General features: G+C 39.2%; 2 long non-coding RNA genes across 2 annotated transcripts in view; one reads left to right on the forward strand and one right to left on the reverse strand.

Annotated features, from left to right (window-relative positions):
• Positions 1 to 201: 201 nt before the first annotated feature.
• LOC125924889 (uncharacterized) lies at positions 202 to 4643 on the forward strand. The gene is made up of 3 exons (XR_007458616.1): positions 202 to 339; positions 3014 to 3159; positions 4562 to 4643. It is a non-coding gene; the product is annotated as an uncharacterized LOC125924889 (long non-coding RNA).
• A 900-nt stretch (positions 4644 to 5543) lies between these two features.
• LOC125924885 (uncharacterized) overlaps positions 5544 to 12679 on the reverse strand; it is an 85684-nt gene continuing 78548 nt past the window's right edge. The window contains exon 3 of the long non-coding RNA XR_007458614.1: positions 5544 to 6236. This is a non-coding gene — a long non-coding RNA (uncharacterized LOC125924885). The remainder of the gene's footprint in view (positions 6237 to 12679) is intronic.

Raw genomic sequence — 12679 nt, forward strand, 5'->3', positions numbered from 1 at the left:
CTGGGGACAGCAAATTGATAGGGTCCCAGCGGTGTGCTCCGTGGACTTTACATAGGTTTCTCACTCTAGGTGAGTACAAGACCCTCCGAATATTTCTTACATGTCCCTTGGTCTCCTCAGAGAAAAACGTCTTACCATTCCTAGCCACTTCGTCTTTCGGTACTATCCCTTCCAATTCTGGTTTAGAAGAAGATGAAAAGCTTGAAGACAGTCTTCAATGATCAGTTTTTGCCTCGAATTTTATTTAATCCAATGATTGCTCCGCCAGACATACGGGGATGCTGTCAGGAGCACAAAGGCAGCCTCTGCTTGGGACAGTTGGAGAAGACTTCTTAAAAGGTGAGGCTTAAAACGGATGAGGAGTTTGCAATGTAGGGACGGGAGTAAAGCCATTCCCAGGACAGGAAAGAATGCGTGCAAGGCTCCAGGGCGCCCTAGAAAGAAGAAAATGTGCTTTGTGCCTGGAGTGCTGGGTACAAAGGATGTTAGAAAAGAGGTCTCAGGTTGGACAGAGCCAGACAGCACACTGGAGGATTAGGAAGGACAGCTGCCAAAAACAAATGCTTTCCTCCAAACGTGCTAGTAACACTAAAGATTTCCATAACCCAAAGTCAAGTACAATGACATAATAGAAAGGAAGACAGAGCAAGTTGGGGGGAGTGGGGTAACATAGCCAATCCTTCATTTATCCATAATGGAAATAATAAATACTAACTAAGTAATAATAGAAATAACGAGCAACGAGGAAGAATTTAAAATGGCAACAAAATATGGGATGTACAAGTAAGACAATTAGATGTTACTAAACAGGCTAAAAATGATTGTATCTAGGAGTGGGGCCCAGAATGAGATTAAGAGGCAGTAAGTGGATGAAGAATCATTTGACTTCTAAAATATGGATATGAACATGTGTTAGGTCCATAAAAGTAAGGATAATTTTATTACAACTTCACAGTTCAGTACCTAAATGAATGTAGTTAATCAAGAAACATTATTTGCACGATCCTCTGTAAGATGTGTTCCATTGTTAGCGACTCTCCTGCCAAGAGAATCATTGAATGTTCTGACTGGGGAGCTCTGAAAAACTTTCTTACTTCCTATAAATTTATTAGAATTATGGTCAGTAAAGGCTTATTGCCTGTTAGTGTGTTAAAAGTTGGTTCCATTATCGGTTTAAATAATTTTCCATAAATGCAGTCACTTTGAAGATCAAAAGTCTGCGTTAAGATAACAAAAAAAAAATTTCATCATGTTCTCTCTAGAATTCAGAATCTCTTTAAAGCTGTGTTAAATATTAATAGAATTCAAATTTACGAGGTTGGACGCTGAAACTTTGAGGGAGAGAGGCCACTGGAGTATTTTCTTGCTTTTTGGTTTTTACACTGGGAAAACCCAAATGTGAAAGTGTTTTCTGCTAAACAATCATTGGCCAACATCCATTATGTAGAACTGGTTTTCTAACTGCGTAATTTTATTACGCATAGATGAATGATACTAACTCTTTCCCTAGATCCCCTCAAGAGAACCTTTGACTGTCAGGCGACCATCTACAACACCAGACAGGCTTAGCAGAAAGATAACATGAGCCTATGATTCCCTGCTTCAGTTTTGTCAAGAATGTGTCTTTTGACAAATGTGTGGGTGTGCGCCCATGCACGCGGGTCTTTCCTATAACAATAAAGACTGGGAAATAATTGGCGTTTTAAAGTCCTTGTAAAATGGTAGATGCAAACAAAAGACAACTTTTTCCTCCAAGTTCCTGTCAGTGGCATTGTGTCTGTCACTTACTGGACCTTGGCAACTTGATATGCAAAGTGTGTGTACATCCTGGGCTGTCATAAATAATAAATAGCCCGTCAATACATTGTTGCAGAGTGTTTATTGCCTTAGATTTAGATGACCACACTAATCACTTACAAAAGAGAATAGTTGCCTGACACTGTTTTTTTTTCCTGTGGTGTTGGTGGATTTCTATCAAAAAAACCTTGATGAACTTTGGTGCATATTTTTATAATGGCTGACCAGAGTTGGTTAAAGCCACATACTGTGGCCATGAGATAATGCAAAGCTAAGTGACCCATATAGAAACGAATTGAGTTCCATACTGTGGCATTGGCCTCATGTGCTAACTAAACACATGACTTAACCTCACTGAACAGCTAGGTCAAAAAACATAGATCATGTTACAAACTCTGGTAGATTAAGAACCCCAAGTGATACATTCTCCCACTACACCTGAATGTCATCATGAAGGGAAAAGAATGAACAAAAAGGATGAGATGAAGGGGTATATTTTGCAATAAAACTAACTGACAATTGAGGCAAGGAAGAGATTTATCAACAATTTCACATCATGAAAATGTGTGTTATAAGAGTTAAGTTTGTCAACTCCTTTTGAGGACTGTTTGTTGGGCAGCACTTTGAAATCCACTCCAGGAATATTGTGTAATAATTTTATAATGGGTACAAGTTACTCTTCACTTAATTTTTTAAATGTCAGCTATCCCTCCCAAAAGTAGACAATTCTTTTGACTCCATGTGATTTAGTAATATGACATCTGTCGTGGTTTTGAAAATTAACAAACTGCCTGATTTTCCTTAGTCCTGAAATTTGTAACCTTGCCACAAGGTGGCAGTAGGTCTATCTACTACTTCAAGTAATTAACTACCGTCCTTTCTTGAGATCCAAATTTCGACCAAGAATTTTGTACAACTTCTTGTTGGTATGTAAATCCAGTGTATAAGTCTACTAATGTTACCAAACATGACAGATACGGAGAGTACAAAAGGCATTTTTATGGTCATGTGCCCCAAGGAGATTTGTGTCTGTCTGTTCTCAGCTGTGCTGGGCCCCCAAGGATGGTCTGACACCAATAACTCTCCAAAGGCATTTCTGACGGGGACAAAGAATAATATAGAAGTCTTTCTGAAATGGGTATAATTTGGTACTCACCTTAATAATCATAAATTGATCATTCTGAGCAATAAATTACTTACTACATTCTATTCCTAGGTTTTTTGTCTTGACATCAACCCCCTCCAAGGACATGCATTATTCTGTGACTCCTCAGCCTGACCTGCATCCCAGAGATTTCCTCAGAGGGAAAATCTAGTCCATCACATTTGGCATAGTTACTCCTTCAAGAATTGTGGATTGAGGTAAAAATGTTCACTTGTGGAGGGGAGCAGAAAGATAGGGTAGGAAGGACTGTGCAGTAACAAAAATATAAATGTTATAGGGGCGCCTGGATGGCTCATTTGCTTGAGTGACTGACCCACGATTTTGGCTCAGGTCATGATCCTAGGGTCGTGGGATCAAGCCCCGAGTCAGGCTCTGCACTGAGTGTGCAGCCTGCTTAAGATTCCCTCTCTTGGGGCACCTGGGGGGCTCAAGTCGGTTAAGCGTCCGACTGCAGCTCAGGTCACGATCTCACAGTTCGTGAGTTCAAGCTTCGCGTCTGGCTCTGTGCTGACAGCTCAGAGCCCGGAGCCTGCTTCAGATTCTGTGCCTCCCTCTCTCTCTGCCCCTCCCCTGCTTATGCTCTGTCTCTCTCTCTCTCTCTCTCTGTCTCAAAAATAAATAAACATTAAAAAAAAAAAGATTCTCTTTCTCTCTTTCTCTCATCCTCTGACCTGCTCATGCTCTCTCCCTCTCAAAATAAATAAATAAATAAATAAATAAATAAATAAATAAATAAATAAATATTATAGTCCAATAAGAGTGGAAGCAAGCAATTGCTGATTTCTTCTGCATGCTAGATTGTGTGCTAAATGCTTACGGTGTGTTTCTATGTTGCCTTGCTGGGTAAGCCTCAGGCTCCTTACCTCTATGTGAGGATACTGTTACCTGCCTCCTGGGGACATTATATCAACGAGGTGGCTCATATAGACTCAGCGATAGACGCCAAGAGGTTGACTAACTTCATTCAAGTCACAATTCTAGTGAAAATGACAGAACTGGACTTTAAACACAGGCACACCCATTGCAAAGCCCGTGTGTTCCATTTTCTTGCAACACTGTCTTTGGTCTGTATTAAGAAAACACTTTTTGACTTGTTTTCATCATCAAAATATTACTTTTTCTTGATTCATCTGTTGTGTCCCTTTTAGTGAATTTTCTCCAATTAAGTGTTTCTTAACTTTTTGAGGTCACAAATCATTTGAACAGCTGATAGAAGTTCTGCACTATTTCCACCCCCAAAACAAATGTCAAGACAATCTTGCACATAACTTCAGGAAGGTTATATGCCCCCAAAATTCTTTCATGAAACCTGTTACTTAAATATCTTATTTTTAAAATCATTTTCCAGTGTTCAGTTGGTGCCTGTTACACTAAATGTGTGTATATACATTTTTATCACAATGTATATAGTGAATCCCTAACCCCAAGTATGGTTGTATTTATAGATGGAACCTCTAAGAAAGTAATGAAGGATAAATGAGGTCATAAGGGCAGGGGCCCAGATCTGATAGGATTAGTGTTTTTGTAAGAAGAGATACCAGAAAGCTTGACATGCTCTCTCCCTCTCTCGCTCTCTCTCTCTCTCTCTCTGCATGCAAGCACCAAGAGAAGGCCGTGTGAGGACATGAAGGCAGCCATCTGAACACCAGGTGGAAAATCCTCACCAAAAACCAAGTTGGCCAGAACATTCATATTAGACTTCTAAAATTGTGAGAAAATAAATTTTTGTTGTTGAAGCTACCCAGCCAGTTGGTATTTTGTTGTGAAAGCCCAAGGTAACTACAAGGGCACCCCCCATAAGAAGCGTATCAAACCTACAACTATTCAAAAACTTTCATGGATGTTCATGTTTACATCTTAAGTTTTAAATTTTAATTTTTTAATAAATGCTCACTTGTAGAAAATTGAAATATACAGAAAAACAAAACTAAATTAGCAATTAGTTTTTTCTTTCTACAGATTAAAGGTAACTACTATTAAAATTTTAGTATGCTTTCTAAAATACAGTTTTGATTATGATACATATATAATTCCATATACTTTTTAGTGAACACTAGACAGAAACATTTCTCCATTTGATTAAAATAGCTGAATTAAATTTCTTCAAACATAAACATTTCTAAATTTAGCTTATTTTTAATTTTTGACATAAATTTTTAAATATATTTGATGTTATGAGTCACAGTATGAGATCATTATGCTTTTTTAAGGCTTTTTTGATACATTCGGACAAATCACTTTTCTAAATAAGAAAATAAGTTATTTATTTTTATGAGCAATTTATGCATGTGAAATATATGTATGTATATGTGTGTGTATATATATGTGTGTGTGTATAAATATGTATTACATATATATATGCAGCTTTTGCTTTGCATGATTCCAATATGCATGAATTTCAGTTACCATGACCTAGTTAAATAATACCAGTTCAACACAATTCAAATTTTGGTTGCAATGGTTATATAGTAAAGCATTTATCCTGCCTAAAGAGAGGTCTGATCTTTGCCCCCAGCCCCTGGGAGATAACCTCTATGTTGCTGGAATTTCTACACTTGATCTTAGCCAAAAGGCCGAGAAGCGATATGTTGCTGGAGTTTCTAGAGCAATAGGAGTCTTTTGTCATTCATGGTGGACCCCTCAAACAACACTGACAGTTTATGCTAAAATGGTGATGAATGGTGGATGCATTGGACCACTTGGTATCAGCCCAGCCTCTGGGAAAGTGGTCAGGATTAGAGATTGAATTCAACCGTTGGGCAATCAATCAATCAATCAATCATGCCCATTTGTCTAAATCCCAATAAAAACTGTGGACACTGAACTTTAGGCAAGTTTCTCTGGTTGGCAATACTCCATGTGTCACATAATGATGCCAATAGGGTAACACATCCTGAGGTCAATGGAAGCTTTACATTTGGAATCTTTCCAAAGATGTTTGCTATATAATAATATATAATAATTAACCAGTTCTCTACAGATAAACATATGTATATATGTGGTTCTCAGAATAGTTTTGAAACATAGTAAAACTATGCATTTGTATGTGCTTTTCAGTTTTCAAAGTGTCCTTACGTTCATTTCATTTATTGCTCAAAATACTTCTGAGGCTTAGCTGCTTCTGATGGCAAATCATCATTCTTTTATCATAGATGATTCTGAAAATTCTAGATAGACCAACAGACAAATAAATCAACAGAGTGCTCACCGAATCATGGAGTCTTTCCCTGGGAAACGATCCTACAGACCATGCCATTGACAGTTCATTTTAAGCCTGAAAGATAAAGAAAGTTATCCCACATCAAATATTCTTCCACAACACCAAGCTACTATTCACATATCTGTAGAATAGGTTTTTAAAGTAAAATGACCTAAAGAAAAGACTATTTTCCTCCTGACACCCATTATAAAAGTGAAAACCCATTCCAATGGAGAGTTATTCTCAACCACAATGGCGGTGAAGAGACCTAGGGATTTTGGCTGTGCGCGCTAGCTCTACATCATAGGTAGTTACACAAACAGGGGAGTTTGGTGAGTAAAATCATCGGTTTGGGGCAGAGCTGGACCCAGGTTTCCCTCTTAGTCATCTGCTTACCAATTGGTTCCTTAGCTGGTTATCTGACCACTCAGCCCCACTTTCTTCATCTACATAATGGGGTGTATAAAAGTAGCAATTATCTTAAGAGGATGTTGAGAGGACTAAAATGAAATCATCTCCATAAAGTATCTGACACAGTGCCAATGATATAGCAAGAGCTCAGTAAATGTTAGTTATATATGTTGGCCCCAAATGTTTTCCTAACTTCAGGATCTCTGAAACCTTTCACTCGAACTCAAATTACAGAGTTTCCACATAAGCCATTCTACGTTTTTGCTTCTTCTGGAAAATGACCCTCTTCCTTTGAGTACTCACAAAATTTGGTCAAATCGATTAGTGCCAGATTTAAAGCTATAGGGTTCTCAACACCTAATGAGCATAAGTATAAGCTGAGAAATGTAGATATTAATGCAGATACTTGGGGCCCCCTATACAGAGATTACAATTCAATTTGTTTGAGGTACAGCCTAAATATCATTATATATCATTATTTTTTACAGTTTTTTAGGTGATTCTAATGTATAGGCAGAAGTATGAAACCAATACTCTAATTTATTACAAGTTCTATAATTTAAATTTTAAATCTAAGCCTTTATAGTTAAAATCTGACCTTTGCATAGGGAAATAAAATGCAGTCAACAGAAACTATCCCTAAGGGAACTCTGATGTTGGACTTATAATTAAAACTTTTTTTTCTAGGGGTGCGTGGGTGGCTTAGTTGACTTCTGCTTAGTTGACTTAGTTGACTCATGACTCACAGTTCATGAATTCAAGCCCCACGTCAGGCTCTGTACTGACAGCTCAGAGCCTGGGGCCTGCTTCAGATTCTGTGTCTCCCTCTTTCTCTGCTCTTCCCCTGCTTGCTCTCTGACTCTCTCTCTCTCTCTCTCTCAAACATAAATAAACATTAAAAAAATTTAAAAAACAAAACCCTTTTTTTAGTTTATTTATTTTCAGAATGGGGGGAGGGGCAGAAAGAGACAGGTAGGGAGAATCCCAAGCAGCCTCCATTCTGCCAGTGGCAGATCCCAATGCAGGGCTTGAACTCATGAACTGTGAGATCATGACCTGAGCTGAAACCAAGAGTTGGGCGCTTAACTGACTGAGCCACCTAGGCACCCCATTACTAAAAGATTTTAAATCAAGCCCAATAGATATGTCAAAGAACTAAAGGATACAATTTTGAAAGAAACAGTTCATGACAGTGTTGCCCTACCAAATGGAGACTACCAGTAGAGAGAAATTGCAAAGAAAGGACCAAATAGAAATTCTGGAGTTGAAGAGTGTAACTTAAATGAAAAAAAACAAAACAAAACACAACACTAGACTTAACAGCAGATCTCAATGGCAGAAGAAAGACTCAGAAAAGTTGAAGATAACTGTCTAAGGAAGACAAAAAAAAAAAAAAACTAAAGAAAAATGAAAAGCACCTCAGAGATCTGTGAACACCTGAAAACATGGTAACTTATACATAATGGAGTTCCTGAAGGAGAAGGGGAAGTGAAAGAGGCAAAAGGAACACTTGAAGGAAAAAACAGGCTGAAAACTTTCCAAATTCATAAAAACATCAATTATTTAAGAATTTCTGCCAACCCCAAATAGGATGGACTCAAAGATATTTTCACCTCAAAACATCAGAGCCAAACTGTCAAAAACAAAGACAGAAAGAGAATCCTGGAAACAGCAAGTGAAAAGAGATTCATTCTGTACAAGGGATCCTCAACAAGATTTATGGCTGACTTCTGATCAGAAGCTATGGAAGCCAGAGAGCAGTGGGATGACACATTCACAGTGCTGAAAGAAAACCGTCAAGAATTCTGTGTACAGCAAGATGATTCTTCAAGGTGTAGGAGAAATTAAGATATTCCCAGGCAAAGAAAAACAGCGAATTTATCTCTAGCAATTCCTGCACTACAAGAGATACTAAAGGGAGTCCTTCAGGTTGAAATGAAAGACATCAGCCAGTAACTCAAATCCATGCATATAAAGAAAGAGCACGAGTGCTGACCACAAAGGGGAACGTGACGGGCAATGTACGTGTATTTTTGCATGCAATTCTTTCCTACTTCTATCGGCCCTAAAACATATTTACGGGGAGCCCGGGGGGGCGGGGTTCAGTTAAGTGTCCTACTCTTGATTTCAGCTCAGGTCATGATCTCACATTTCGTGACATCAGGCCCCACATCAGGTTCTGCGCTGAGCGTGGAGCTTGCTTAGGATTCTCTCTCTCCCACTCTCTCTGTCCCTCAAAATAAATAACCGCTCTCCCGCTCGCTCTCTCTCTCTCGAAATAAATAAACTAAAAACATTTATATTTCCATAAAGCAATAATTTTCAAATGTATTAATGGGCTTATAATGCATATATTTATAATTTCAATGTCGATGATTACACAGAGGAGGGGAGAGAAAAGAGTGCTATACCGGGGCAAAGTTTTCACATAGTATTGAAAGTAATATTTTTAAATTGAGGACACTAATTGTAATTTCTAGGGCAACCACTAAGAAAATAACTTCTAAAAACGCAGTAAGAGAAATAAGTGATTTAAAATGGTACAACAGGAAATACCTGCTTACTCTAAAAGAAGGTACTAGTGGACGAATAAGGGGAAAGAGATGTGACACATAAAGAAAACATACAGAAAATGGCAAAAAGAAATCTTACCTTTCAGTAATTATGTTAACTGAAAATTGATTCACCACTCCAATTAAAAGGCAAAGATTGGCAAAATAGATTTAAAAAGCATTATTCAGCTATAAGCTGTTTGCAAAACACACAATTTAGTTTCAAAGAGACAAACTGGTTGAAAGTAAAGTTTAGGAAAAATATAGTGTGAGAACAGTAATCAAAAGAAATGTTGGGTGGCTCCGTCGGTTGGGCGGCCGACTTTGGCTCAGGTCATGATCTCACGGTCCATGAGTTCGAGCCCCGCGTCGGGCTCTGTGCTGACCACTCAGAGCCTGGAGCCTGTTTCCGATTCTGTGTCTCCCTCTCTCTGACCCTCCCCTGTTCATGCTCTGTCTCTCTCTGTCTCAAAAAAAAATAAACGTTAAAAAAAATTTAAAAAAAAAAGAAAGAAATATTGGGTGGCTATAGTAATACCACAGAAAATGGACTTAAGGCAAAAACTGTTACTAGAGATACAGGATGTTTTGTAATGATAAAAGGATAGACTATTCGGGAAGACCTATAACTGCAGATAAGAAAGTAAAATAATAATGAATAGGTAATTTCATAGAGACAGAAGAGTTGCCAGAAGCTGAGAGGAAATCATGGGCATGTGGTATCGTTTTGTGGTTATAAAATATGTAAAATTAGAATATACTATGAATAAACTGCGCGAATATACTAAAAAATACTGAATCGCACACTTCAAAAGGGGGAACTCCGTGATACGTGAATTATGTCACAATAAACTTGTTATAAAAACCAAAAAGCAAAGGCGTCTAACATGTTGCTGTAGTCCCATTGTTCTCTGTTCAGTAACTTAGGGAGCTTGGCATAGCAGAACTACAGTGCCAGCTTCACTGTCCTCAGTGACTCTGTCCTTAAACCCCTGTAGAGATAAAGTGAGCTCCATTCACCTTTGCTAAATAATAGCTAATGGGCTAAAGAGTTGTCACATGTTTCAGCTGTTGACCAGGCGTGGGAAAGCGAAACACGTAATTCTTAGGACCTTCCGTGGAGAAAAACATACTGAAGCAGTGATTGAAAGACCAACTGTTTGCATGATATTACCTTGTAGCCTCCCTAAGTCACCTCTGACTGAGCAATTGGTCTACTTCCCAGTTATTTACTTGGGAGAAGAGGAGACTGAGGATCCACTGTGATTCTTCGATATTGCCAGACCGACCATTTCTAGTGGACGCTGTTCATGGCAGAAATCGAATCAACGGCGTATTTTCAACCATGTGGCGAATAACCAGATGCAAAATACGACCCTATAAAAGGCATCACCTAAATGAAGCAGCATACTTGGAACTTACTTATCTTAATGAAAACTACCCTCTTGTGTATTTCTAAATTTCTTGAGACAGGTGGGAGTGTAGAACCCCTGGGTAAGAATATACATATCTACATATATGCTATATGTATGGGAGGCTCCCTTATGAAATGTGACCTTACTTACATTTCTAAATGCCTTCACCTGATTAATGCCAAAGTTGTTTAACTTTCATGTCATAGTACCTTGGCAGAGGTGAATTCATACTCAGAAAAAGCTCATGTGATACTTCTGTGATATGGAAATATCTTCCTTGTTATAGTAAGCATCGGCTGCATACTAAAGCCCGCTCAGCAGCTGGGATGATGTAGGGAGAACCATTCTGGTGTCTATAAGTTGTCCATGAAAATTGAGAGTCTGTGTGTCTTCAAGGTTTCTATTTTTTAGGAGCACTAAACACTCACTGGAATTTTATTTTTTTTAATGTGTATTTATTTTTAAGAGAGAGACAGAGGCTGAGTGGGAAAGGGGCAGAGAGAGAGGGAGACACAGAACCCAAAGCAGGCTCCAGGCTCTGAGCTGTCAGCACAGAGCCCAACACGGGGCTCAAACCCACGAACCAACTGTGAGATCATGACCTGAGCAGAAGTCGGATGGGGAACCGACTGGGCCACCCAGGCACCCCTAGAATTTTAAATAATAGAGGAACCAACCGACACAGTGGAAACAACGGTTGTATATTCCCTGATAATTTCATACTGGGATCGTTTTACATTGCTGCAGCACGTACAATAAAGCAATGGCTGATCAAAGTTTGTATATGAGGCGCCGCGTGTCGGGAAGTACAATCCCCTTGCGACAGCTTTATCAACATTCAATCTGCAGTGCGGCTATGACTGCAAAGAGCAATACTTAGGCAGCTCTCCCCTCCCAGCTTCCTGCACACGTTGCCCAAATGCACACGCTGGTGAGCTCACCAGATCACCTTATCTGAACCCTCCCCCTCTCTAACTCCTTCCTATGCTTTACTTTTTCTTCCCAGAATTAGCCCCATCTAAAACTGTTATTAACATTTTTCTTACTTGCATGTTCCTTTCCTCCTCCCCTATTAAACTCCGCATGCAGAGATTTTTCTTGTTCATGACCTCCAGCACAAGAACAGCACCTGCACATTGTAAGCACCCAGCAATGTATGTGCTGGATGAATAAATAAACGTTCATTTCAGGCTCTGAATGCACAACGGTGTAAACTTTCCCAGCTCCCTAGTTTTGCATAAACGTGAAAGTCAATGAATTTTTAGTCTTCCATCAGTCAGGAATTTGGGCTCTGTTGCAGGCAAACCTGTGTCCTCCCTTGGGACTCGCTGGTGAAAACCTCTTGACTCTAGAGGATCATGGTTGTCGGGTTCAGCTATCCCGAAGCCTGGGTGTGTGACCCGGACCTTAGGAAGTCTTGGGTTCTAAGAGAAGATTTAATGCAAGTTCATGTCTCCAAGCTCAGAGTGAACCAGAAAAATACAGAGGCGTAATTGGTGGCAGTTAACATTTGGTGAAGAGAGTGATAGATTATATCTAAATGTTTGTGTTATTTTAAACCTCTCTCCTAATTGCATGTTATGTTCATTCCTAGTGGTGAGTGACACTTGCTTGGTAAAATCCCATCTGCTTTCTTCTGCCTTCCGGAGCAGCTGTGTGTTGCTAGAGGAAATTACAAACCAAGCTGAATGGTTTCACTTTAAATTCATGACCACAAAACCAAAATGGGCCCTTATCATGGCGCAGGACTCCCACCATGTTTCTTTAGTAAGATAATACTCCTCTACACCCCTCGGCAACGGTTTCAAACTTTTTTCTCTTTTTTAAATCTCCTCCCCATACATGTTTCACTGAGACTCTGGAAGCCATAAATTAGACACACTGTGCCTGCCCCATCTTTTTCCCCTTCTGTTACAGGAGAGAAAAAAAAAAAATATCTTTCCTTGTTAGGGGCTGAATTATGTGCCCCTCCAAAGTTCACATATTAAAGCCCTAACCCCCATTACCTCGGAATGTGACTGCTATAAAATCAATGCTTGTATACCCTCCTCTGCATGTAAGAGGACAGAGCCCCATAAATGGGATTAGTGCCCTTAGAAAAGAGGTTCAAGTGAGCTCCCTTGCCCCTTTTGCCTGTGAG

The sequence above is a fragment of the Panthera uncia genome, chromosome F2, assembly GCF_023721935.1.
Source record: "Panthera uncia isolate 11264 chromosome F2, Puncia_PCG_1.0, whole genome shotgun sequence".
Taxonomy (NCBI): domain Eukaryota; kingdom Metazoa; phylum Chordata; class Mammalia; order Carnivora; family Felidae; genus Panthera; species Panthera uncia.